Below are 24549 nucleotides of genomic sequence, written 5' to 3'. Positions count from 1 at the left end.
GATGCCAGCTACAGATGCAGGCGAAATGTCAAAAATGAACTCTTCCAGAACACAGCCATATAGTCTGAAAAACCCACAAAAAACTATAGAAATGAGTTTGTTTGATTTTATGAGTGAATGGAGGTCAGCCCATGCAAAAATTTGAATTTGCATATGCTTTAATTGTGCTGCGTGAATGCATATGTCTCAGTCCTGACGACATACATCTGTGGAGGACCTCTATAATTTCTGAATAAAGGTTTTCTGTGATTTCCCTACTAAAGACTGGATTTCTGAACTGAACTGTTTCTGTTCATGACACATTCTAATTATGACTGAACCAAGTATTCACTGATTTATACATTTAACGGCTACCTATCTTCATCTTACTTCTACGAAACTCATAACAAGAGTTTTGTTTTTTAATGACAGAGTGCTTAAAAAGACTATTTTCAGTTTTGTGACTATGAATGGCCCATTGGCAAATCACAGTATGAAATATCTCCACAAGAAACATGTTGCTACCTAACAGTATGAAAGTGCAAGGCAGTTTTAGTCAAGGATTGGTAAATCAAATATGAAATAAATTAATTGTATAGATGCAAAGCTGATTTCAGTGGAAGTATTTACTTTTAAGCAAGTCAAAAGGCCAAGTGATGGGTTTCTTCTTTATTCTCACTATGCCAGATTGTTCAAATCAAGATATTTAACTGATCATCTTAGTTATTTTTAGCAGGTTGTGGAGGACATGATTTGTTTTAAGGTGGGGTGAGTCCAATTGGAGGGAAATTATAGATGTCATTCACTGTCACTTCTTTCCAATGACAGCTGTTGGCTTCCATGTCTGTGAAGTGGTGAATCTGCTCTAGGTTTAAGTACGAACCTTAAAAGTGCTGTCCAGGATGCTGACCCTATTTCGAGGAGGAAGTCAGCACCTTGGATTCTCCTTTCAAGTTCAAACTCTGGACAGATTTGCCACCCTGCTGGCACAGAAGCCACAGGCCTCTTTCCTTCCTAATTCAAGCACTGCACCCGAATGAGTAAGGAACAGGTTTCGGAAAGTGTTAGCAAGAAGGCGCAACATTTGCTTTCTGTTTTGATACTTCCACAAGGAATAACTGCAGCAGCCTCATCTGTCTTTTGCAAGTATTGCTGACAACAAGAGTATAGATGTTACTTTGGTGGTGAATCACACAGAAAGTTAAGAGATTACTATTTCCTCTGACTGTGTTTACTTAACCTGCACCTGTTTGGAATACTAGGCAATGATGTCTAGGAGTCAGGACTCACAGAGTTGGCGTATTTGTACTCTGGAATATTTGTATACTGGGATGATGTTGTCATTGAACATCCTCCTCAGATTCTCAGTTCATACTTAGCTTAGCTGCAAACTTCCCAGATGTTGGGGATGGCATTTTTTCCAGCATATATATATTATTGTGAGATTTGTTGTTGTGTGCTTTCAAGTCATTTCCAACTTATAGCAACCTTAGTGTGTGAATGTATCACAGGATATTCTTGGCAAGAGATGCAGAGTGGGGTTTGCTATGGTCAGAATGACAGACATCATCTCTAAAAACATGCAGAAGTTTATTAGAATGTATCTAAATTTTAATTTTAAAGCAGTTTAAAATATCAATTAAAATCAGTTAAAATGCAATGTGGCACACTACCCTTTCTTAAGAACAGTCAGTATCCAATTGCCTTGTTTTAAATAAATGAATGGAATGAATGAACGAATGAATGAATGTCCTCACTTGCTGGTAGATGATAATAAAGATGAAGCCAGCCTACCCTTCCTAAAACGGGTGTTACAGAGCCAGGGAACAGTCCCTGAGAAGACCCTTTCTTGCATTTGCACCAGACATGCCTGTGAGAGTGGTGAGACCAAGAGAAAAGCATTTTTGAAATATGTTAGCTGAGATACGACCACATAGAACAATACAGTTCATCAGCTTTACAGAAAGCTTCATTCCAAATGGAAATGAAAATTCCTGCAACAGGTTGACTGATATGGATCAACCCACATGTGTGCATTTCTAGATTTCCCTTGATGGAGTAACTCTGGGGACAGTCATAGTCATGCCATTGCTTCAGAATTTACCACTACATCATTGGTACGAGAAAATCATTTTGGGTAACTTCAGCATCCCCCTTTCTCAAGTACAGTGAGATCTTGGTATCTGCTGGGATTTGTTCCAGGATCCCCTGTCAATACCAAAATAGATTGATGCTCAAGTCCCATTAAATAAAACGGCATTGTAAAATGGTATCCCTTATGTCAAATGATAAAATCAAGGCTTGGGTTTTTGTTTTTGTTTTTTTGAATTTATATATTTTTAAAAAACTTTCAAGCTGTGGATCATTGAATCTTTGGGTGGAAACCCATGGATACAGAGGGCCAACTGTAGCGGAACAGTTTGGGTAAATCCCATATTTGATGGTCAGATTCCTTGGCCTTCTTCCCTGTCAGACTGAACAATGTTATATCTCCATTTTATGCACTAAGCCTACTTTTCAGCTCTTGTGCAGCTCTTTTTGCTTTTGGTGGCTGTCTTTTGCTCATTACCATAAAATACATTTTAATAAGAATTTCCAACATTTAAATCTGTGCTTGTTCTGAGTCCTCAGTCATCTTTTATTTTCCCCTTGGTACTGATAATATGATCTTAAATAGAATAATAAAGAAAAATGTGCTAATGAATTTCCCAACCTTTCTATCCCGGGATGTGATGTTTGCATGATTCTAGAATATTGTATGGCTAACACTAAAGAAATGATTAGTTCAGTTTCTCCCTGTAGATAAGTCCCAGGAGATCAAAGTAAAACTTCACTGCTGCCCATTAAATAACAGGAAACATACGGTTAAGGAAAATGGTAGCATGTTTAGATAAGCCTGTTTTTTTTCTTAAGGAGACTAATAATCCAAAATGATCAGAGTCAAGACATTCCTGTTTCATCTGTAGGTGTATTTATTTTGCCTTCAAACATAGCAGGCAAAAAATTAAATAAATAAAATAAATCCCTAGCCTCGTTCTATAATTAAGTGTACAAGCAGTACATTATAGCAAGGTAAGCATTTTCCTCTATTCAAATCATGCCTGAAACATGAGGCAAACATCACAGACTGATATTGCCTGATGCAAAGAATGCACATAACATTTAAAGTCCCTTTATATTGGCACTGGATTAACAAAATTGTGAAAGATATTCCCTTTTTTTCTTTCTTTCTCTATTTCTTTTCTTTCTTACTTTTTTTTTTTTACATTCATAATTGTAGAGGAGAACAGATGGTGAAGAGGTAGTTCAAAGTAATGGGGATCAATTAAGTTAAATGATCATGTTGCCAGCTGTCCTTGGTTTTGAGGCACACTGATTTCTGTGGTTTCTTAGGTAGAAAAGCACCAGACAAAACTAAGTGTCTCATTCTTGTAAAGCATCTTTTTAATGACAATTGGCATGTGGGGGATGGTGTTTGAAAAGACAATGAGAAATCGAGCTTTTGGAATCAGGACGCTCCATATTAAGAATGTTGAAAAAAAGATACTGAGAAGGAGGATATTAGGGAGGGTACATTATGAAGCAAAGCCAACATGGTGTAGTGGTTTGATCATTGGACTGTGACTCTGGAGACAAGGATTTGAATCTTTGCTTAGCCATGTAAACCCACTGGGTGACCTGGGGCAAGCCACAACCTCTCAGCCTTGGAGGATGGCAATGGCAAACCTGCTCAGAAGAAACTTGCCAAAAAATCTCCCCAAAACACTCATGATAGGTTTGCCTTGAGGCCTCCATAAGATGGAAATGATGTGAAAGCCTACAACAACAACAAACATGAAATACTGACATTGGGTGTGTAGAAATAATGCAGTTTGACACCACTTTAAGTGCTGCAGCACCATCCTATGGAATCCTGGGATTAGTAGATTTACAAGGTCTTTAGTCTTCTCTGCCAAAGAGTGCTGTTGTATGAGAAAACTGCAAATCCCAGATTCTGTAGGATGGAGCCATGGTTATTAAAATGATGTCAAACTGCATTATTTCTACACTGTACATGCACCCATTATCTAGCTCAAGGGAATGTGTTGGACTACAGCCATCTATACCCTGATGGCTATAGGGCTAATGGAAGTTTTGTCAATGGAAGTCTTGTCATTCTCATGTGTCCCCTCCACTTGATCTTATGAGTGGATTATGGGGTTGTCTGCATGAGCCAAATGGCCTGGGTTCCCCATGGCCTCAAGTTGTCTAGTTTAGATGATGCAGGCTGAAACCCCTATGGTAGTATTGGGCCCAGTCCTGCCAGTACAATCACAAATTTGGAAGATCTGGTCTAACCCTGAGGTAAAGAGCCTTTATCCTCGGTTCAAATATCTGTGGTTTTCCACAGAGCTTTTTAGGAATCCTATGGCAAAACTGGGCTGTTCTGATAGCCTCCCCCTACATCCCTATCTTTCTGGTGGGCAATCCATCTGAGAAGCTTCCCAGTTTGATGCAGAAATGAGGCACCTGACCACATGGGTGTTGTCAGGTGTTTTATTTCTACGTCAATCAGGGCAAATAGGGGGCTTTACAAATGGATCGCTCACCAGAAAGGTAAGGGGTGGTGTGCCAGTCCTGGGTTCTGGCTCATTGGGGTCTCATTAGGTGCTATCCATGCCCATCTGCTCAGACCCTATGTGCATTTAGAACACTTATGTGATAGCCCTGGTGCTCTACAGACAATATATGTAATGGTGCTAAGCCTTATCTTTCCTTAAACCACAGGGTGCAGTTGGTGGAAGAGAGATGAACCTTTTTAGATATAAACCTAAGAATAATGATGCTAGAAGCTAGCCTGGGGGAATCCCAACCCCTGCTGTGCTTGTTGAAAGGAGCAACATGGAATTTCCTTAAAGCCACAATAACTCTGCTAAATGCAGGTAGACAGTGCTATCTTTTGAGATATCCTTAGATAAGGGGGTTTTGTCTATTGGAAATAATACAGAATGTGCTCAGGAAGGCTTGTATATAAAGAAGAGCATCACAGAGGCATGGTTGACACCCTTTCTCACAGATGCTTCCTTGACTTTTAAAACTGCTGGACAAGCAGAAATTTCACCAGTCTTGCCTTTCCTTGTAGACAGGGAACAGAAAGCCTGTAAGTGTTGAACATCTTCCTGGCATAAGAGGTGGGGGGGGGGGGGGGGGAAGATGGGTGAAGTTACTTTTTAGACTACAACTCCCAGACTCCCCAAACCTTAATTAGAGAGAAGGGAAGTAGTGACCAACAGAGAGACGTGGCCATATCTCCATTGATTTAATTAATAGAGCTGTCTTCCTACAAGAAGAGTTAATGAAGGCAAGAAGCCTGAATAATGTGTAGCCATACTAGAATTCAACTTAAATAAGCACAGCTGTTTTGTTTATTTAAAATTGTTCCTTGCTACTCCAAATAATAGGAGTCAAACCAAAGGTTTCAAATTACCAGCAGAAGGGTTTTGACTAAACATGAGGAAAAAACTTCCTATTGGTGCCAGGTGCTTGACAGTGGAAAAGACTCCTCTGGACTTTCTTTTGACAATGGTTTTTAGAAGAGGCTGGACACTGACTTATCAGGGATGTCTTAGCAGAGGATATCCCATGTTGGGAGGGATAGCATCACAGCCTAACCAGACCCAGTGGCATTAATCCTGATGTCCAGGCTCTCATCATGACTGTCCTGATAGCAACATTTTTGGTACCTGCCATTTTTACCATGCACTTGTCTTTTGTCAGGTTAATGAGTCTTGACTACTCAAGACTAAGTCCATCCGCCAAACACTCTTATTTGAAATGAGGATAACACCACATATTTGCTGCCACAATCCAGATCCTCTCCACCTACAGTGGGGATCAGTGGTGGCACTAGCGTTGGTGTTGCATGGTACAGATGTCCCAAAAGGACTACTAGGGTGGAGGACTGCCTGCCCTGCAACCGAGTGCCAAGAGGGAAAAACAATGGTGCTTGGCTGGCAGGGAGAGAGCAAAGGGTGGGCATAAATTTTCCACTTGCTTCCTAGTTCAAAGGGGCCTATCAAAAATCTTTCAGTAGCTCTGTTTGGGATGGTTTGCTAATTGTGTCAAACATTTCTCAAAAAGTATCTTTTGCCTCCAGAGTTTCTCTTTGGTGTATTTGATGTATTACAATGTGGCTCATAGTTAACAGGCCACTCCTCATAAATATTAAAATGGGTGCAAGAATTATGGGCTGCAGTAAATAAAAAGGCAAACCTTAACTTGTGTCAATAAAAAAAAAATTATGTGTGTTCTCCTTCTGCCAAGAAACTCCCAACTTAGGGAAGGGCCTCACTGCACAAGGCAATAAACGGACACTTTGGGCATGTTTACCTTTTTAAAAAAAACAATAGGAGGTTGCCTTTTTCTTTCTGTTTTTAGAACCATATTTTAAGAAGAGGAAGAGAGATACAGCCGTGCAGAGAGATGGGCAATGTACTAAGAGTGCAAAGTTGGAAAAGATGGTGGACAAAATGCAAGTATGTTGTTGCTTAAATTACTCATTGTTTGCTTTGACAACAAAATTATCCAAGAATTACATCCCTATACCTCATTTCTTCCCTCCTCTTGGTATGTGAGCCTGGATAGACATTGGATAAGGTCTTCCTTCACCTTTGAAATTCATCCCTATCTACTTGGAGGATTGCCCTCTAAGATACTACAAGGGTGCCTGTATCATATAGTGATAGCAGTTTGATTCCATCTAACAATGAGATTTATAGACAGGGGCGGGGGGGGGGGAGCTAGGAGTAAAAGGCATACTCCTGGCATAATTGCACCATTGCACTGAAGATTTTCAGACAATGTCACACTCATCCAAGACTTAACTTGTGGAGATCCAGGAATGCTCCTGCAACTAAACCATTCCTGGGACTTGCCTGCTAATGGTTTGTTGCTGTAACAATCCTGGATCTTCATGGGATAAATGCTGGATGAGTGTCATGTGCCTGAAAATCTTCAGCATGATTGCACGATTATGCTGGGAGTATGCCTTGTACTCGTGGTTTTTCCCCCTTGTCTGATAATCTCCATAGTTTGGTGAGAGACGTAGACTTTCTAGAAAAGTGCAGCCTGGATCAGTATACACTCACTATCTAGCAGAGATAATTTTAATTACTGCACCAAACCACAAATCCCAAGATTTCTTAGGACAGAGCTATGACAGTTAAACTTGTGTTATAACTGTATAGTGCAGATGCACTCTTATGTTTAGTAGAATTTTATCTCACTCTTCCAGGAAAATTTCCATAAACAACAGCAAGAAAGGAACAATATCACAGGGATGAATTAAAAACAGCAGTAAATGCTCCATAAAAGCCAATCTGTTTAGAATTAAAAGTTGTTTAAAAAGCTGGGGAAAATTAAAAAAGACAGTTTCCTGGCCCTATCAAGATGGCAACATAAGACTTTGAAAGGAATATTCCAATATACAGCCCCAGCTCTCTCCTTGTACCACCTAACAACTTAGAGGCTGTACAGACTGGTGTTATACTCTGGTCTCAGGGCAGAGTGGGGGAGTGGTGTCCACACAAAGTCTGCCCCAATGCTGTCCTGATGCCGCCGTCGTGCTGTGTGCCCAACCACACAGTGGGCGGCATCATGACACTCCTTTGGTGCTGCATCCAGATGATGCAGCATCAGAAGGAGCACCAGAAGGTGCCACCATGACGGCAAAGGCACCCTTTCCACGGTGCAAAAAGGAGGCACTTTTTGCTGCCCTTTTTGCACTGTAGAAATGCCAGATTGGGGCCACAGCATGTAGTTGTCACGGCCCCGATCCAGAGCTGAAAGAGGCTGCTGCAGGGTGTCCCTTAGGGATGGTCTGTTCAGCCTCTTAGTCTGCAATATTATTAGCAGTTACTAGGAAGTAAGCCCCACTACGTACAGTGGTATTAAATTCAGAGGAAACATGCATAGAATTTCTAGAGGGAGGATGCATTTTAGGAGTTTCTCACACCACCTCTGTTCATGCCATGATTGTGTTAATGAGGGGAAGTGCATACATATAGGTCTGGGAGCTCTCCCTAATGGATGTTTCTGTGCTAGTGCAACCAGGCTGTTGCCAGCACCCTTCATACTCTTTTCCACTCTCAACCCTAACACCATGTTCTATGTCCTAGCCATGGTGTTGGGGTGTGTATATTGTTTTTTGAAAACACAAATCCAGAGTTCCATCCTATGGAACCCTGAGATTTGTAGTTTGTTGTGGCACCAGATCTCTCTGACAGAGAAGGCTGAATATCACTCAGAACTACAAATCTGAGAATTCAATAACATGGCAGTTAAAGTGATGTGAAATTGTATTAGTTCTGCAGTGTAGACACAGCCTAGGACACTAATCAGTGACAAAGAAGTACTTGGTAACTATATCTTGAAAGTAGATCGATATTTAAGTCAGCTGCCATCAAGTAGACATATATGAGCCATACAAACACTCATTGTGGTGTGTGTGAGAGAGAAAGAGAGAGGGTGTGTGTTTGTATGCATAGGGTTTTGGTCATAGGCCTTGTGTATCTATAGTCTGAAATCTTCACTTAATTGTCATAGCTGAACTCTGTCAGGAGAAATAAAGTATAATGACTGTCAAGCAACAACAATAACCACCCTTGGTTTGTTGACAGTTGTTTCCTTAGTCTAGATGTGCTGCCTTTATACCTGCTATATTTTTATGTACTTCCTGAGTATGAAGACAACAAACATGATAATGCATAAGCTTCTCGTGGCAGAGTCATGCATTATGATGGCAACCCACTTCTTTTGGTACTTGTTCTTACAGGCTTAAGATTTTTGCAGACTCATGCATGCTAGTATGCTCTGTCACTTGACACTTTGTCTTAATACCTGCAAAGTGTATGGCTCTTTTTCACAAGGCTAACCCTACCATTAGGAAGAGTGAAGCAAGCTGCTGCAGGTGGCAATGACAGGATGGGCTACTCTTTCCTCTTAGATTCCTGCTGTCGGAGGCACATCGTGTCCTGCCCTGCTCCCATTCAATTGATCTGCTGCTCTAAAGGGGGATGGTGAGCAATGTCCCCTCATCTTTGTTAAAGGAAGTTTCACCTGGTAGTCCATAGCTTTTCTATGTGGAATGAGTGCACAGGAATGGTCTTGCACTTTGGGTCAGGCATCCTGGGTTGGTGTTCTAGTAAACCTGCATAGGGAGCAGGATTCCCAGAGATGATGGGAAAGTCCTTCTTGATCTTGATCGTACCAGAAAGCTCTGGCCCCCATTTTTTTACTGGATACTGGAAGCCATCAGCTAAATAAAAGGGAGGCACCAAAATATATATAGATGGTGTCAAAGGATGGATTAAAATTCTACTTATAGACAAATCATGTTTTTCTTGGATGTCTTCAAAAGCTTTCATTTATAGAATTATTATTTTCATCCTTTTATGTAATTGCAATTGGAAGAAAAAGTTGATTGGTTTTACAGCTGTATATTTTAGATAAATCCTGAGCTTAACTTTCTGTAAAACCATTCAAGTTCAAGGTGGAGAGGGAAATGCTTGCCCTTACAAAAAGATAACACTTCTATACCACTTCTGAGAGATTTCCCTAATCTCACTTTGCTTAGTTTAAGGCTGCTGTAGCTGCTAGCGTACATATATTTGCAACCCAGGAAGCTGCCTTATTTCAAGTCAGACTAGTTGTCCATCTAACTTAATACTGACTGGCAGAGGCTGTGCAGTAGCACAGTCAGAGGCCTTTCCCATCATCCAGTGCTTTATTCTTCCCAATGACAGGGATTAGATATGGCATTGGGTGTAGGGAAATATGCAACCTTGCTTGCACAAATGACTCTCTTCCTACTGTGGACAATACAGACAGAGGCAGGTTGTTTGGGTTCCCTGGTGTGTTCCCTCTTTGTACTGTCTCTGCCATTGCTTCCCCGACTCTACTCTTGACTTGACACCCTCCTTTCTTTCTCTTCATGTAGCCAGTGGAGCCAGAAACCCCATCTTTCCACTGTCCCCAACACACAGTTCTTTAATAAAACATTTTTCCTCACTAAAAAAGAACTTTTATTGATGATTTGAAATAATCAGTTTTACATGAGCTAACACATGGGACTTGCTACATCAGAGGTGGAGGAAAGTATAGCTCCATGAGCCACAGTATGTTTTTGTTGTGGTGGTTGTTGTTGTTATTTCATTTATTTATATCCTGTCTTTCCCCCAATAATGGGACTCAAGGCAGAGTGTTGTTTTTGTTGTATATTCTCAAATTGTTTCTGACTTATGGCAACCCTAATGTCATAAGGCTTTCTTGGCAAAAATTTGTTCAGAGAGAGCTTACTTTTGCTTTCTTCTGAGGCTGAGAGAGTGACCCGTTACAGACGGGCCTTAAACTACGGACTCAGTCCGTACTAGGGTTAAAAAGGGGCGTCGCTTCCGGACGCCCCTAACCCTACTACGGATTGAGTCCGTACAAGATGGCGGTGCCCCATCTACATGGGAGCCGCCATGATGGTGTGATGAACGCACTGCCTCCAAACGAGGTGGCGCGAATGTGATGCCATCGCTCCTCACAAGGGCGCTTAATGCGCTCTTTTGGCGGAGCAGGAAGAAGCTCCGTGTGAAGGCTGCACCAGTGACGCAAATCAGAAAGGGGCCGAGCGGCCCCTTTCTCAGAATCCCCGCTGCTGTTGGGGTGTCCTTGGGGCTTGAAGCCCCAAGGACACCCCTTTCCAGGCTGCGGGGAAGGGGCCTTTTATCGCTTCCCCGCGGCCCGGAAAGCGGCGGATCGGGGCCTCAGCGGCTGCTGTTCTAGCCACTGAGGCCCCGATACACCAGGGAAAGGCGTGCCTACAGGCCGCCCCAAAGGGGTGGTCTGTAACGCGCCAGTGTGACTTGCCCAAGACCACACAGTGAGTTTCCATGGCTGAGCATGGATTTTAACACAGGTCTCCAGAGTCATAAGCAAACACTCAAACCACTATACCATGCTGGCTCTCAAAGCAGATTACAAATTAAAAACAATTTAAAAAAACCTGGAGAGTGAGCAAGATTAAAAATAACTAAAGACAACACCGGAATTGGGGTGGAGTGGAGGAGTGGTGACCGTACGCCACCCACCCTGACTCCACCCCAATGCTGGCGTCACGCCGCCTGCCCGACCAGACAGTGGGTGGCATCACAACGTTTCTTTGATGCAGCATTTAGACCAGTGATTCCCAACCTGTGGGTTGGGACCCCTTTGGGGGTCGAAAGACCCTTTCATGGGGGTCACCTAAGACCATTGGAAAACACCTATTTAATTACATATGAAGTAGCAACGAAAATAATTTCATGGTTGAGGATCAGCACAACATAAGGAACTGTATTAAAGGGTCGCAGCATTAGGAAGGTTGGGAACCACTGATTTAGACACACTGTGCTGAAGAAGTATGGGGAGACCTGCTGCCATGGCAGCAAAGGCTGCTTTTTGTCAGCTCCAAAAGGAGTGGCTTTTTGCTGCTTCTTTTGGAGCCAGCAAATTGCTGGATTGGGGCTGCAGTGTGCAGTTGCTGCAGCCCCGATCCAGCACTCAAAGGGGCAGCGGCGGTAAGCTGCTCCTTCAGGACCATCTGTTTAGCTCCAGAGTTAAAGCAATTTAAAATTCAATAAAAGACAATACTTTTAAAAATCAACAAAAAAGCACAACAAACCATTAATATCCCGTCACAGTCATTTCCTATAAGCCTGGCAGAATAGGAAAAAAGTTACTTGTTGGCAGCAGGAGAGCAAAGAGGGAGGTACCCTCACCTCCCTAAGGAGGGTGTTCCAAACCAGAGCAGCCTCCAATAAGGCCCCATCCCTTGTGTCCCACTGGACCAGTGTAAGAAGGTATGGGACATAGAGAATAGCATCTCCCTTGTTTCCAATGAAAAAGACTGACAAGGTAGTGGAACAGAGAGCAGGCCCTGACCCTTGTTCTTGCTGAATAAGCCTGAGAAGGTAGTGGCACAGAAAGAAAGCCCTCTCCTGAAAATCTTAATGCCCAAACAGGCTGCCATTGGGTCATTGCTGGGGTCTTCTACTAGTAACCACCAATCAGAACAGACACTAGCTGAGCTAATGCCATTTAAATAGTAGTTTTGTGTATTCTTCCTCAATAATACCTTCTTCCCTCTTGTTACCTTTTGTCCATATTGTGATGTTGCTCAGCTACATGTGTCCTGGTTTTCATTTATGAAATGTTGGAGGTTATGGGCCAATTACATGTGGTTCCAACCTGGTATCTTCCATTCAACATGGTCTTGGTCAATTACAAACTACTGTACAGTTCTCAGCCAGAAGTGAGGGGAGCTCCCTTGAAGGCAGGTCCTGAACGCAAAGGAAAAGCTCCTTGATCTTCCAGCTCAGCTGCAATTGCCCCTGGCACGTTTCCTGTTGTTTTTGAAACTGCTCTCATTAGCTTGAATTGGCAGCTGAAGGTCAGAAGGAAGCACCAGCGGAATTGTGAACTCTGGCTGCTCGAGTGGCTATAAAGCTCATTCATGCCGACAGTATGACCAAGCTGGTGACACATATGTCTCAACCAAAGAAGTCAATGATAGGGATGCACACAAAGACAGAGGCATCAGCTCAGCTGTTCTGTTCTTAGATAGTTCTTCTTCTGGTCTATTGGTTTTGCCCTCACCCTGCAATCTGGATCAGACAAAAGTCCAAAAACAAAGCAAAAATTAAGATTATTTTTTTTAGCGGTCTTGAGATCTAAAAAATGGGGCTAGTACTGCCCACAGCTTGGGTTTGGATCCCTTTCACAGTGACACAACTGGAAACGGATGCAAAAGAACATTTAACAAAGTCAAGGCCTAAAGAAATGTACCATTTTATCTTGTTCAGCCAGTCCCGTTATACCTAAAGTGTCAGGTTTTAATAGAAGTTTGCTATGCTGAAGCTTTTCTTTTTTTTTTCAAACTGCTTGCTACACAGACTTCAATTTGGAGCAGCTGAACTCCATTTGCACAATTCTGTACACTTATATTAAACTCATCTCCCTCCACCTATGGTTCCTAATGTGCATCAAGAGCGTTAAGCTAGCCATTAGGAGAAAGGAGAAATGTAAAGCCTTTCAAATTTGCTTATCTTGTGATATAGGATATAGTTCTTTTAAAAAGAAGAAGAAGAACAGTTTGGGGTTTTTTTTCTTCCCTAGCTCCTTCACACAGAAATAGATTGAATTTGTTGGGATAAAAGGTTAGGAGTGAAAGTCACTTTTATTTCCCTAAATGCTATTTGAATGGAAAGATTGCACATGGTCTGAGACGAGGGGTGGGTAATTGCAGTGATCTCATATAATCCATATAGATCCAAACAGATTAACACTGTGGACAGTTTGTCTATGCCTTATTATGCTATACTGTGAATGATAATACGAGGCCTGTGAACACAAGAAGAACTGTGCTAGACTGATGCTTCTGTTTCTCCTGTCTAGCATCCTGTTTCTCAATTGGTTTGAGCTGAAGCCTGCAGGAAAACACACACACAAGCAAGACAGATAGCCCTCTCATGTTGTTGCTCTGCAGAATTGATATTCAGTGGCAATTAGGAATGAAATTCTTCACTAATTTTCTTCTCAAAGGAGGCAAGTAATGGGGCAAATCTTCGAAACTTTTGAATCCATTGAAGGCTGTTCGTAGCTTAGGACTTCTCCTGCATAACATTTGTATGCTATATTAAAGCCATCACGAGTATTAGCTGTTTATAGACTTTTCTTGAATAATTTGTCTCAATTCATTGAACCTATGCTTCTCTGAACACTGAGCCATTTGGAAAGGTCCAGGCATGGAGATGATTTTGCTAACTGCATAGTCCAACAATAATAAATTAGATTAGTAATGGCAAGGAGAAGACTGGGGATTTGTACACATTTTGCGTCTTTCCTTACATTTGTCTCAGTAAATTTTGAATTATTACATTTGAACAGAGGAAATGTACTATGCATTTAAAACAAAGGAACTGGAATAAATTAGGGTATGATCCAAATTAATAAGCAAAGATTTAAAGGCAAGGACACTGAACCTTTGGACTGTATTCACATGCTTCTTCTTCTTCTTTTTTGTATTATATACCAGAAATGCAGACATTACCTCCAGATTATCCCTTACTGTGAATGTGTGATGTGCACTTAACAGCAAAAATAGCTTATTTGACATTCTTCCCCCAACTTTTTTTATTCTCAAATATTATAAAGAGGTTAAGATTCTTAATGCACCTATATAATTATCACTATTAGGTAACCTTTGTTGCAAGCCAGAGGCATTCATCATTCATGTGTGAATTGAATCAATATTCTACTTGCATGCGTTTGCAAGGTCATTGCAGGATAGCAAAAGGAAATTCTGCTTACTAGGCGCATTGTGGAATTGCTATTTTTAAAACCACGTGTAACAAATGGAATCTTGTATATAACAGGTGTGCTTGAAGAAAGAACACAAAATAAAAGACAAGAATGATGTTTATAACCTGATCTGCTCCCTTTTGAAAGAGATCCTTCAGGCAGATAAAAGGTTGTCTCCTCACATTTGATAATTTTTTGTCAAGGACTATTTCTGTGCTCTCAGGTATGAATGAAGACAAAAATAACTTCTTAATCTAGTGGCATCATACCGGAATCCATTTAAAGCTGACATTGAATGTTCCAGGATGTACATATTAAGGGCAAAAGCACCCCCCCAAAAAAAACCCAAAAAGCTCCTTTTTCCTTTTGCCTCTCATCCAGAATTGTTTCACTAAGAAACATCACAGCTATCTTGAACATTAGAGAGGAGGATGATAAGGAAAATGAGGGTGATGGAAAAAGGAATCTTTCAGAATAAGGTGTTTTTCGCACTAACTTTTCTGGCCGCTCCAGGCATGGGACAGAACTGGACCGGAACTGGGGGAATTGATTTTATCACACAAGAAAAGGCTGCCTATGCCACTGGCCAACTACCACCTGTCCCTGAGCCGTGCTCAGCCAGCTGATTTTGGTCATATGGAAGCTTTCCTTACTTCAAAATTGGCTGACTGAGTGCAGCTTGGGGATGGGTGGTGGTTGGCCAGCAACATTGGTGACCTTTTCCTGTGTGATAAATCTGTTTTCCCCTGCCCCATGCCTGGATCAGCCAGAAAAGTAAATGCAATAAACTCCTAACTGGTTTACTTCATCATGAGCTTTCCTTGATACTGAACTACTTCTTCACTTCTTCAGGTGCACTGATGGAGTACAATGTTACAGCCTAGGTAGTTCAGGACAATTACATTGCTGTGGATACCCTAAAGGCACCAGATACCATCTGATCTTGGAAGCTTAATAGGCTGAGGTCTGGTTAGTACTTGGATGGGCAATCACCAATTAATATCAGGTGCTTTCGGCTGTATTTCAGAGGAAAGAACTAGCAAAAACACCTCTAAGTATTCCTTGCCTAAGAAAACCCTATGAAATTCATGGAGTCTTCATAAATTGACAGGTGACTTGAAGGCATATGCGTGTGTGGGCACACACACACACACCGTTCACCAAACAGTGATATGTTTATTAGCCAACTGAAATGCACAGTATACTTGTTGCAAGCTTTCGAAGCTCCACTGACTTGTTCATCAGGCAAGATGTTACTTACCAAACAACAGAAAAAATAGAGATGTTAGTATGATGCTTTCATTTTTCTGTTTCTGTCCTTAGTAAAGATGGTATGGGGAGGGTATCTTTAGCAGGCTGGCCACTCCTCCTCTGGCCATGCGACAATTGGGCAAAGTCCAGGAAATTTAAAGTCCACTTGTATATCAACAAGGACTCCTCTTTTGCAATTCAATATGTCTCCATTTCTGTGAGGCCATTCCTCCATTCCTGTGAGTTGTGGGAGTGGGGTCAGAATGTAATAAAACAGCAGAAAGATGCAAATTGTGGCCCTGGCTTGAAAGAGTAGTGCAGCACAATACCAGCTTTCAAGTTGCTGGTCTGTGGTATGTACGTGTGGAAAGCAATAAATCTGCATACCAAAAGATGATTTCCTTGGAGTCAGAGAGTATCTGAGGACTACAAATTGCAGTCATGAGTACATTAATATATGGAGTGTTGCAAGAACCCATTATCTCTGTTCATACCTCTGTTAATATATTGGCTATCCCAATTCAATGGTTTTGTTTTCCAATCTTTGAGTTTCTTTTTGTTTGATAAATAAATCAAAGATTGGCTGGCATCCTGCTAGCCAGTTATAATGTCATTAGATAGATTTATGAACTTGTGTAGTGGTTTGAGCATTGGACTAGGACTCTTGAGATCACGGTCTGAATCCCTGCTCATCCCTGGACAACCATTGGGTGACCTTGGGCAAGTTACACTCTCTCAACCTTAGAGAAAGACAAAGGCAAACCTTCTCTGACCAAATCTTGCAAAGAAAATCCTGTGACAGGTTTGCATTCAGGTTGCCATAAGTCAAAACTGACTTGAAGGCACACAACAACAACAGCAACACTGTTTCCTATTCACTTTTAAAATCATGGCATCCTTGCTACAATTGTGAATACACTTGAAAACCACGTTGAAATCCAGCCAGCTGTAATGGGGAAGCCAGTTGCAATGGGTTCTGTGGTGCTGGTGAGTACGACACTGAAGGATTCTGCCTAAGCACCTTTTACATTTGTGTGAAAGTGTAGATGATCACTTAAGGTGTCCAGCATGGACAGAATATTTGATAACATGCATACACTCTCAGTAATGAGATAGAACCTGCAATAGTGTAAAGTGTCAGTTGGGTAACACATATTATTTATTTTATATGCCCCCTTTCTCCTAAATTGGACCCAAGGTGGCTCACAAAAGATGCTTTAAAACAGTATAGTGGCTTGTCACTTCTCTGTTTGACAACGATGCATGAATTCCCTTAAGAGAATTCATTTGGGCAGAAGAGATATGCTACACATTTGTAAAAAGAAAAATATATAAATTAGGACATGATCCTAGTGGAAGTTAAGCAGGGACTTGCAGACTAGCATGTTGTGGTGTCTCTTTGGGCTTGCACTGATATTCATTGTACATTTTTGCACTATATACCAGACAAGCAGCCACTACGTCCAGGTCATGCCTTACTGTGAATGTGTGCACTATGGCAGTGCATACATGTGCACTATCAGTAAAAATGAATCTGTTGTCATTCCTTCCCCCAGTTTTCAAACTGGTGGTCAAAGTGTAGGCTACATACAGCCCTGAGGCTAGTTTTGCACCCCATTCTCCCTTTATAAAAAGGTTTATTTTGTTGCAAGACACTTAGGAGTTTATCAGACAAGGGAAATTGGAAGTATAATCCAATGGCAATCCGAACGCAATCATGGGGTTTAATGTTATTGCGTGATAGACTACCACACGCAATTTCAGGCAGTGGCAAGCTATTTTCAGGCAATAGGAAGTCAGTTAGAATGCAATTCGAATTCATGTAAATTCGCTGAACTAGCTAATTCATGTGAATGCGTTCTGCCCCACTTTCTTTTCATTTGAAATTAAGAGAAATTCCTCCCGTGTGATAAACTCCTTAGAAGATGGATGGGCAATAATGACACATTTTGCACTGACTTGGTCTGTTTGAGGCTCAGCAGAGATCTTTATTTAATCAGGAAGTAATTTAGAATTGAGTTCCTGTTCACTCCCTTTTTAAACAGAGGCCTCTCTTTGGTTTAAAACAACTCAGAGATGTCCAAAATGCAATTAAATTGATCCCCCACATAGGGTGATTTCAATTTATTTATTTTTAAAATCTGGTTATAGTGGGGAAGGGAGATCCTCCATGCTACTGTAGGAGACAATGTGCCCCCTCATCCCTGACAGTTGCCCACCTTTGTGCTAAGGCATATAATTTACAAGCACCAAGAGGCATATTTGTGGTTTCCAAGTCTTGAAGCTAAAGGCTCCAGGATCTGTGTGCCCCTTTGGAACCCACATTACTCATCTGCTTGAAACTGTAGGTCCTTGTAGGTGTATAATCCACTATTAGCAAGAACTGTGTTTTCTGAGAGAACAATGATCAACAGCCATCACTTAACAGTGCCAGTGAGTCTTTGCCTGAAGGTTTCACCAGTGCTTCTGGCCTGGTTTAAATGGAGTTTACTTATGTTCATGTTAAAGAAATGTGGCCCTCCCTAGTTGACTTATTTTGCTTTGGTACATAAACAATGATTTTGACATAAAAAGTACCCAAACTGTACAAAATACTCACGTTTCTTTCTGGTAACAGCCCCCCCCCCCCCCCCAAAAAAAATGTTTTTCACACTAAAAGTATGATTTTCAAGCAAAATGTAGCTACATGTACTTCTGTGGAGAATCATTTGCCAAAACAGTTTTGGATTTCTGACTACTCAATGAAAACAGCACATTTTCTCCTCCCCTGGGGAGCAAACTGTGGAAATTATTCTTCCTCATATGTAAGCAGGAAACCATCAAAGTTTACAAACGTACATAGGCATTTCTATGATCTGATAAAAATTCTTTAAATAGAACAGAAGCTCTTTAGGAATGCATGTTAAGCAAAGTGATGTTGCGCTTGCTACATACACTAACTAGCTAGCAACACTTATCTGCCACTTTTGGGATTCATTTCTCCATTCTACATGAGTAGAGTGGGTGGAATATTTTAGCCAGATTTTTACAAGATTGAACCTTTCTACAGCCCCCTTCCCATTAAATTTTCTACCAGTGGTTTGCTTAGTTCTGAAACACTGCTAAGTGTCTATTGTCAAATAATATCAGCTGTCAGGTACAGAATTCAAATACTGAATTCCAGTGTAAGACATTGCCATCAAATAGCATCTGATGTCAAAGCGACAATTTTGTGTGTGGTTAGGAGCTGTATTTTTCTTTCCAGTGAATGTTATACCTAATTTGCTGTAAACAAAAACCCACTATTTAGGCTTACGATTGCAGGCTTCCTCCCTCCCCCTGCCAATAAAATGTGGGTTGAAAACTAGTTGGGAAAACTGTTTCCATTAATATCAAACATTAGGTATGAGGTTTGCTAATGTAGTTGGAAAAATAATATTCCTTGCAATACATCCAGTTAGGCTCATACACATGTGTAAGTTACCCTCAGGTGTGTGTATATCATTTCTTGGGCACTCTGGCAGTTAGTATTTTCTTCCTCCCTCTGCAGAGCTCACCTCAAACCTAACAGCCTCTGAACATGGTAATTAAGGTGGAATCATAGCACTATAAGCAGTGTGAAAGTCCCCAGAATGTGAACTGCCACTAAAGAAAATCTTTGCTCTTAAGGTAAATGCAGTATCTAGAAAAGCTCTCTGGTAGTGGTGGGTTGTCAGTGGCTGTTGCAAACACATTCATTATTTAAACTTTACTTCTGACCAGTAGCTGTTGCCCATCTTTTGTGCTTCCTGCAGAACACACTGCAGAGAAGGGTTCAATTTGATGGCCTCCAGGAAAGAAGGCCAGAATACATTGAGCTTGGCATTTGGCACAATGTTGGTGGCATGAGACGGGGTGAAGGCAGAGGGTTTATAAGTCCTGGCTGCCCCATCACAAGTCTTCTTTGGATTTTGCTCATCACAGCCCAGCTACCTGCCCTCAGTGCAGTGTGAGCATTGCTGGTTGCTTCAGGGCCAGGTAGGAATTCCCTCCTTTACCTGTTTATGTTGCTGTTGTTGTCGTTTACCCTATACTGTATCTGATGGATAGTTGGTTGTGGGTGGTGTGACTGAATACACTCTCACCTGCAGGTAGTGGAGGAGAATGTGTACACCTTGGAAACCTTTAGATGATGGGTTGGGCCCTGGGGCTGCCTCCACAGCGAATGGACCTGGGGTGGTGGTGGCGGAGAAGAAATCTGCCCTTGGAGCTGAGCTGGGAGTTTACTCTCTCTTATAAAGTCATAGGGCTTGGGAGGGAGCCCTCTGGGTTTGCCTACCAGTAAATGACTGTCTGAGTAGCAACCAGATTGCCCTTGGGTGTCTGGTATTTTGCCCAAGGGAAGGCTGGAGGTGGTCACAGGTTGACAACTGGACCTCAGCTAGATCCACAGCAGGTTGTTACCCCCTTGTTATTGCCATCCATAGGATGTTTCCATGGCTGTTAAAGTGGAATTATAGTGTAGTGTGAAAGGGCCCCAGGGCTGAAGAACCTTTGGCCCTCCAGATATTTTGGGCTACACTTTACACCATCCCCACCCAACATGGGCAATGGCAAGGGACTGGAGATGTTGTTGTCCAGAGCATCTGGATAGCTATAGGTTCCCCATCCCATTTACAAATTTTGAAGGCAGGACAATGTTGTGGTCTGTCTCACACACCCTTTTCTGTAAGTCTACTGTACCAGTGAAAAGAGTTTAGCTGTTGCAGCCAATCCATGAAGAACATGCACACATAGACACACCTTCAGGCTGCTCTCACACACGAGAATTAAAGTAGAGAGAAACCTGTTTCAAACATGGTGTCTGAGAGATGCCAGGTCTGAATTAAGCATGATCATTCTTCCATAGTCAGGATAGGACTGTTTGATGGTGTCTTGCTGCTGAATTCCCAGCTGCTTATTGCAGTCATAGTCCCTGCTGCATTAATGGTGGGAACTGTTTATTACATCACATTGTACCTTTTCCTGACAGCATAATGATTGTTTCCCCAAAGCATTTTTTTTCAAGTTACCTTCTCAAATTCCCACAATTTTCCTTCCCAGCTCTTTCTCACTGCCAGGGCAAGATTCTTTCCCTCCCGCCTTTCCCCAGCTGAAAATTCAGCCGAAACTTTCCCACTTTCTTTTAAATTTTGCAATGCTAATGCCCTCCTTGGTGGAGACACCCTGTAATTGTATGTAGTAGACATGCCTCTACACACCTTCTTTAATTATCAGTTAAGCAAACCACGTGAAGGGTTGATCATTAGCCAACTTCTCTGATAGTTTTTGTGGCTCTTCTTTGGCATTCCTCACTTTGGCAGTGTATTATCTAGACAGAAAAGAAAACTAGATTGTAGAAGCAGCCTTTATTTTTAGAGGCTAGAAACTTTAGAGATCTCTGGCTCAGATACTATCACAAATATTAACGGAGACATACTGGCATTTCTTCAGCCTCACTTTTCCATTTGCAACATTAATTTGATCATTCTATCTAGGATTCTGAATTAGTAATGCTTAGGTTAGGGAACCAGTGTGATAAGTGCTGGATTAGGGTTCTGGGAGATCAGGGTTCAAATCCCCACTCAGTCATAGAAACTCACTGGGTGACCTTGGACTCAAGCTACATTCTCTCAGCCTCAGAGGAGAGCAATGCCACGCTCTCCCAAACAAATCTGGTCAAGACAACTCCATGAAAGGTTCACTTTAGGGTTGCTGTAAGTCAGAAAGGACTTCATCTAACAGCAACCTTGATTTAGTACCACAGACATGGCTGAATGCCAGGTCAGCAGAACAAAAGCTGAATATTCTGGCTGCCTCAGTAAATCTGACTCTTTCATACAGTATTTGATTCTTTTAAAAATATATGCAGAAATCTGCAAACTAGGAAAGCTGTTATAAAACAAAAACAGGTCAACACAAAATACCAACCTTTCCCTCACCACTACCACCATTTTCTCAGATTTATTTCTGAAAGCCTCATTTTTATTTCCTCCCCCCCCCGCCCCATATTCAATCCACAAATGCTGCCATTCACCAGTCACTCCTCGCTTTGAAGGATGGCATTCTCAAAAGACGACAGCACGTTCTTGTGTTCTCCGATTACGCCTTGTGTCAGGCCGTGGGATGTGAGCAGATACTGAATAATGCCTGTATTGTCCAGCAAGACAAATGCTATTGCTTGGATGTTATTACTTCCAAATTAATGATGAATATTGATTTTGCTCCATTGGTACTTTTTGCAACAGTTAGAAAAGGATGAAAAAATGTCATTCAAAAGGGGTTTGCCGAGGAAAGTTAGACCAGCCCCCCACCCCTCATGCAAAAAGTAAATGCACAATCTAAACTCTCACCTGTCTCTGTTATCTAAACAGGAAGGAACAAGGGAAGCAATCTGTCAGAATTTGTTCTCTCCTCCCCTACTCTGGACATAATCTGACAGCTGAAAAGGAGGCTTTTATTTATTCACAGGCACAAATCTGTGCATTCGTGTGTGTGCCCACATGGGTAAGAGAAAGAATGAACATTTAAAGAATCTGTACCTAGTTTTCACAAGCAATAATGAATTAGACAGGTCCAAGATAATTGCATTACTGAAAGAGGCTGTTGGCATGTTGCAAAAACCAGCTTTAGAGGGATAATCACAAAGGGAGGCAACCATTTTTCTGTTAACACCCATTTCCTCAAATGAGCACCAGACTGGGCCTTCCTTCTCCCCTACTTTATCTACTCTGTGAGAGAAGTCAAGCTGAGAGCAAGAGAGAGGTTGACCTAAGAGTGACTGACATTCATGGTTCACTGGGGGCTAGAACCAGTATCAGTCCCAGTTCAGTACTGACCACTAGATTATGTCATCCCAGTTCACCTAACCGTTGACAGCATTGTGTCTATGGTTGTACAGATGAATTGCTTTAGCTCAGGGGCTTATATGTCCCATTTATGGATGGGTTCAGAGGGGATGCTACAAAGTATTGAGAAATCCCTTAAGAGAAATCGTTCAAGCCTGCACTAAAGTTCTTTCAAACACCTTGTTCCAGATTATAGTGCAAAAGTATAATTTTACCAATCCACAGTAACATAACTCAAAGAGAGACAAAGAGATTGAGGGAGGAAGGAGGAAGAGGATAGAACATTTTGTTCTGATATTCTTTGAATTTAAAAACAAACTCACTCAAGGGTGGAATAAAGTATTGCTGCTGGTGCCAGGAATTGCCAGAAAATAGTATGGCACACTACAGCAACAAATGCCTCAGCCTCCTGACACATTTGTCCCAACTAGAGGAGCCCTCTTTTCAATAACTTTTATGGTATTTGGCTTCTATATTTTGACTTTGTCAATAATTATTCTGATGTTGTTCATTATCTGCAAATCTGTGGAATCTATTTATGACTGAAAAAAATGTGGGCTATATTTTGGTTTATACCTTTGTTATGACTCTTTCTTAGAAAATTACCACCCTTATGATTATATATCATATTTTTTATTCAAGGATTAATTGATTGTTTTAATAAAATTATTTTTTAGAAGAGGATGACACAAAAACCTTGTTATCTGCCCCCATAGATAATATACCACATAGTTTGGTAAGTGCTGCACAGGAGCAACATGGATTAGAAAGTACCTGATTTTTTAAATGATGATCATGATCATGATGACAACGACGACAATGATGATGATGACGACAATGGGAAATGGTAACTGTCTAGAGTTGCCAGAATGAAAATCTGGGGAGAAATGGTTCCTATACTTTTCTTGGTTGTGTAGAAGAAAAGTTCAACAGGTATGATGGTCAGAAAACAAGCAACACTTGATGAAATTCCTTGTTCTACACAACCATTAAGGTTATAGAAGCCAGCTCCAGTTTTCACTATGGCTAGAGAGTGCTGGGAATTGTAGTTTATCATGGCATTAGAGCTCTCTGACAGAAAGACTGAATGTTGCACAAAAGTACAGTTCCCAGAATTCTCCAGCACTTGAGCAGTTAAAGTGGCCTCAAACTAGATTATTTATTTGGCCCCAAGTCTGCAAAACTTTATGCTACAACTTCTTTTGCACAGTTGCTGTTTTGGGTGTTTAAAAAGCTGCAACTATATTGGGAGAGAAGTTTAGGGATATAATCTCCTTAGTCTCAAATGTGTCACAAGATCCCTTTGCACACTGATATTCCAGATTAACACAGCTAAACATCTGAATCTTTCTTCAAATAATTTTTAGGACAAAAGCTTTTCATGGCAACAGGCACATTTCCATTTTGACTGACATCTCAAGCATCTTCGATAGACAAATAATAAACAGGGATGGGAGCAAAAGGTGAGCGAGAAAAGAACACCAAAATAAAGCAATTATTCCTGTCAAAACAAGCAGGATCATTTCCAGTCACTCTAGTCATGCAGTCATTGTCCATCCAGTTTACTGTAATTCTGTTAGTCGAGGAGTAGTCATGACAGCACAAGAAACAGACAAGTAACCAAGTCTTAGTTGAAGCAGAGTCTGTTGGCCTTATATCAACAGTGATCAACTATTCTGTAGAACAGGAATGTGGATTGAGAATGTGTCAAAATGCAAATTGTATCACCCCTCACCTCTAGTGATTAGGGTTGGGTTGAGGGGGTTCAGCCCAACCATATCTGGACAGCCAAACATCAAAACCCTTGCTACAGAAGAAATAGTCACAAATAGGGTGGGTTATTAGACAGAGTGACGAAAGCAGCTCTGGGACAGTCCCAAAGCTGTTCCCCCTGAGCCACATGGATTTTTCTTTTTGACATGAGGCTGTCCTCAAGTGTGGTAAGTTTCCAAGAAGCTTCCATGAAAGGAAAAGAGGCTCCATCTTGTCCTTTTTCTCAGGGAGTGAAACATCTTGGGCCTGCTCTGATCACAGCAGACTTTTTGTCGTCGTCGTCGTCGTCATCATCATCATCATCATCATCATCATCATCATCATCATCATCATCATC

This window comes from Sceloporus undulatus, chromosome 5, assembly GCF_019175285.1.
Source record: "Sceloporus undulatus isolate JIND9_A2432 ecotype Alabama chromosome 5, SceUnd_v1.1, whole genome shotgun sequence".
Lineage (NCBI taxonomy): Eukaryota > Metazoa > Chordata > Lepidosauria > Squamata > Phrynosomatidae > Sceloporus > Sceloporus undulatus.
The sequence above is the reverse complement of the archived record's forward strand: the minus strand, read 5'-3'. Positions refer to the sequence as shown.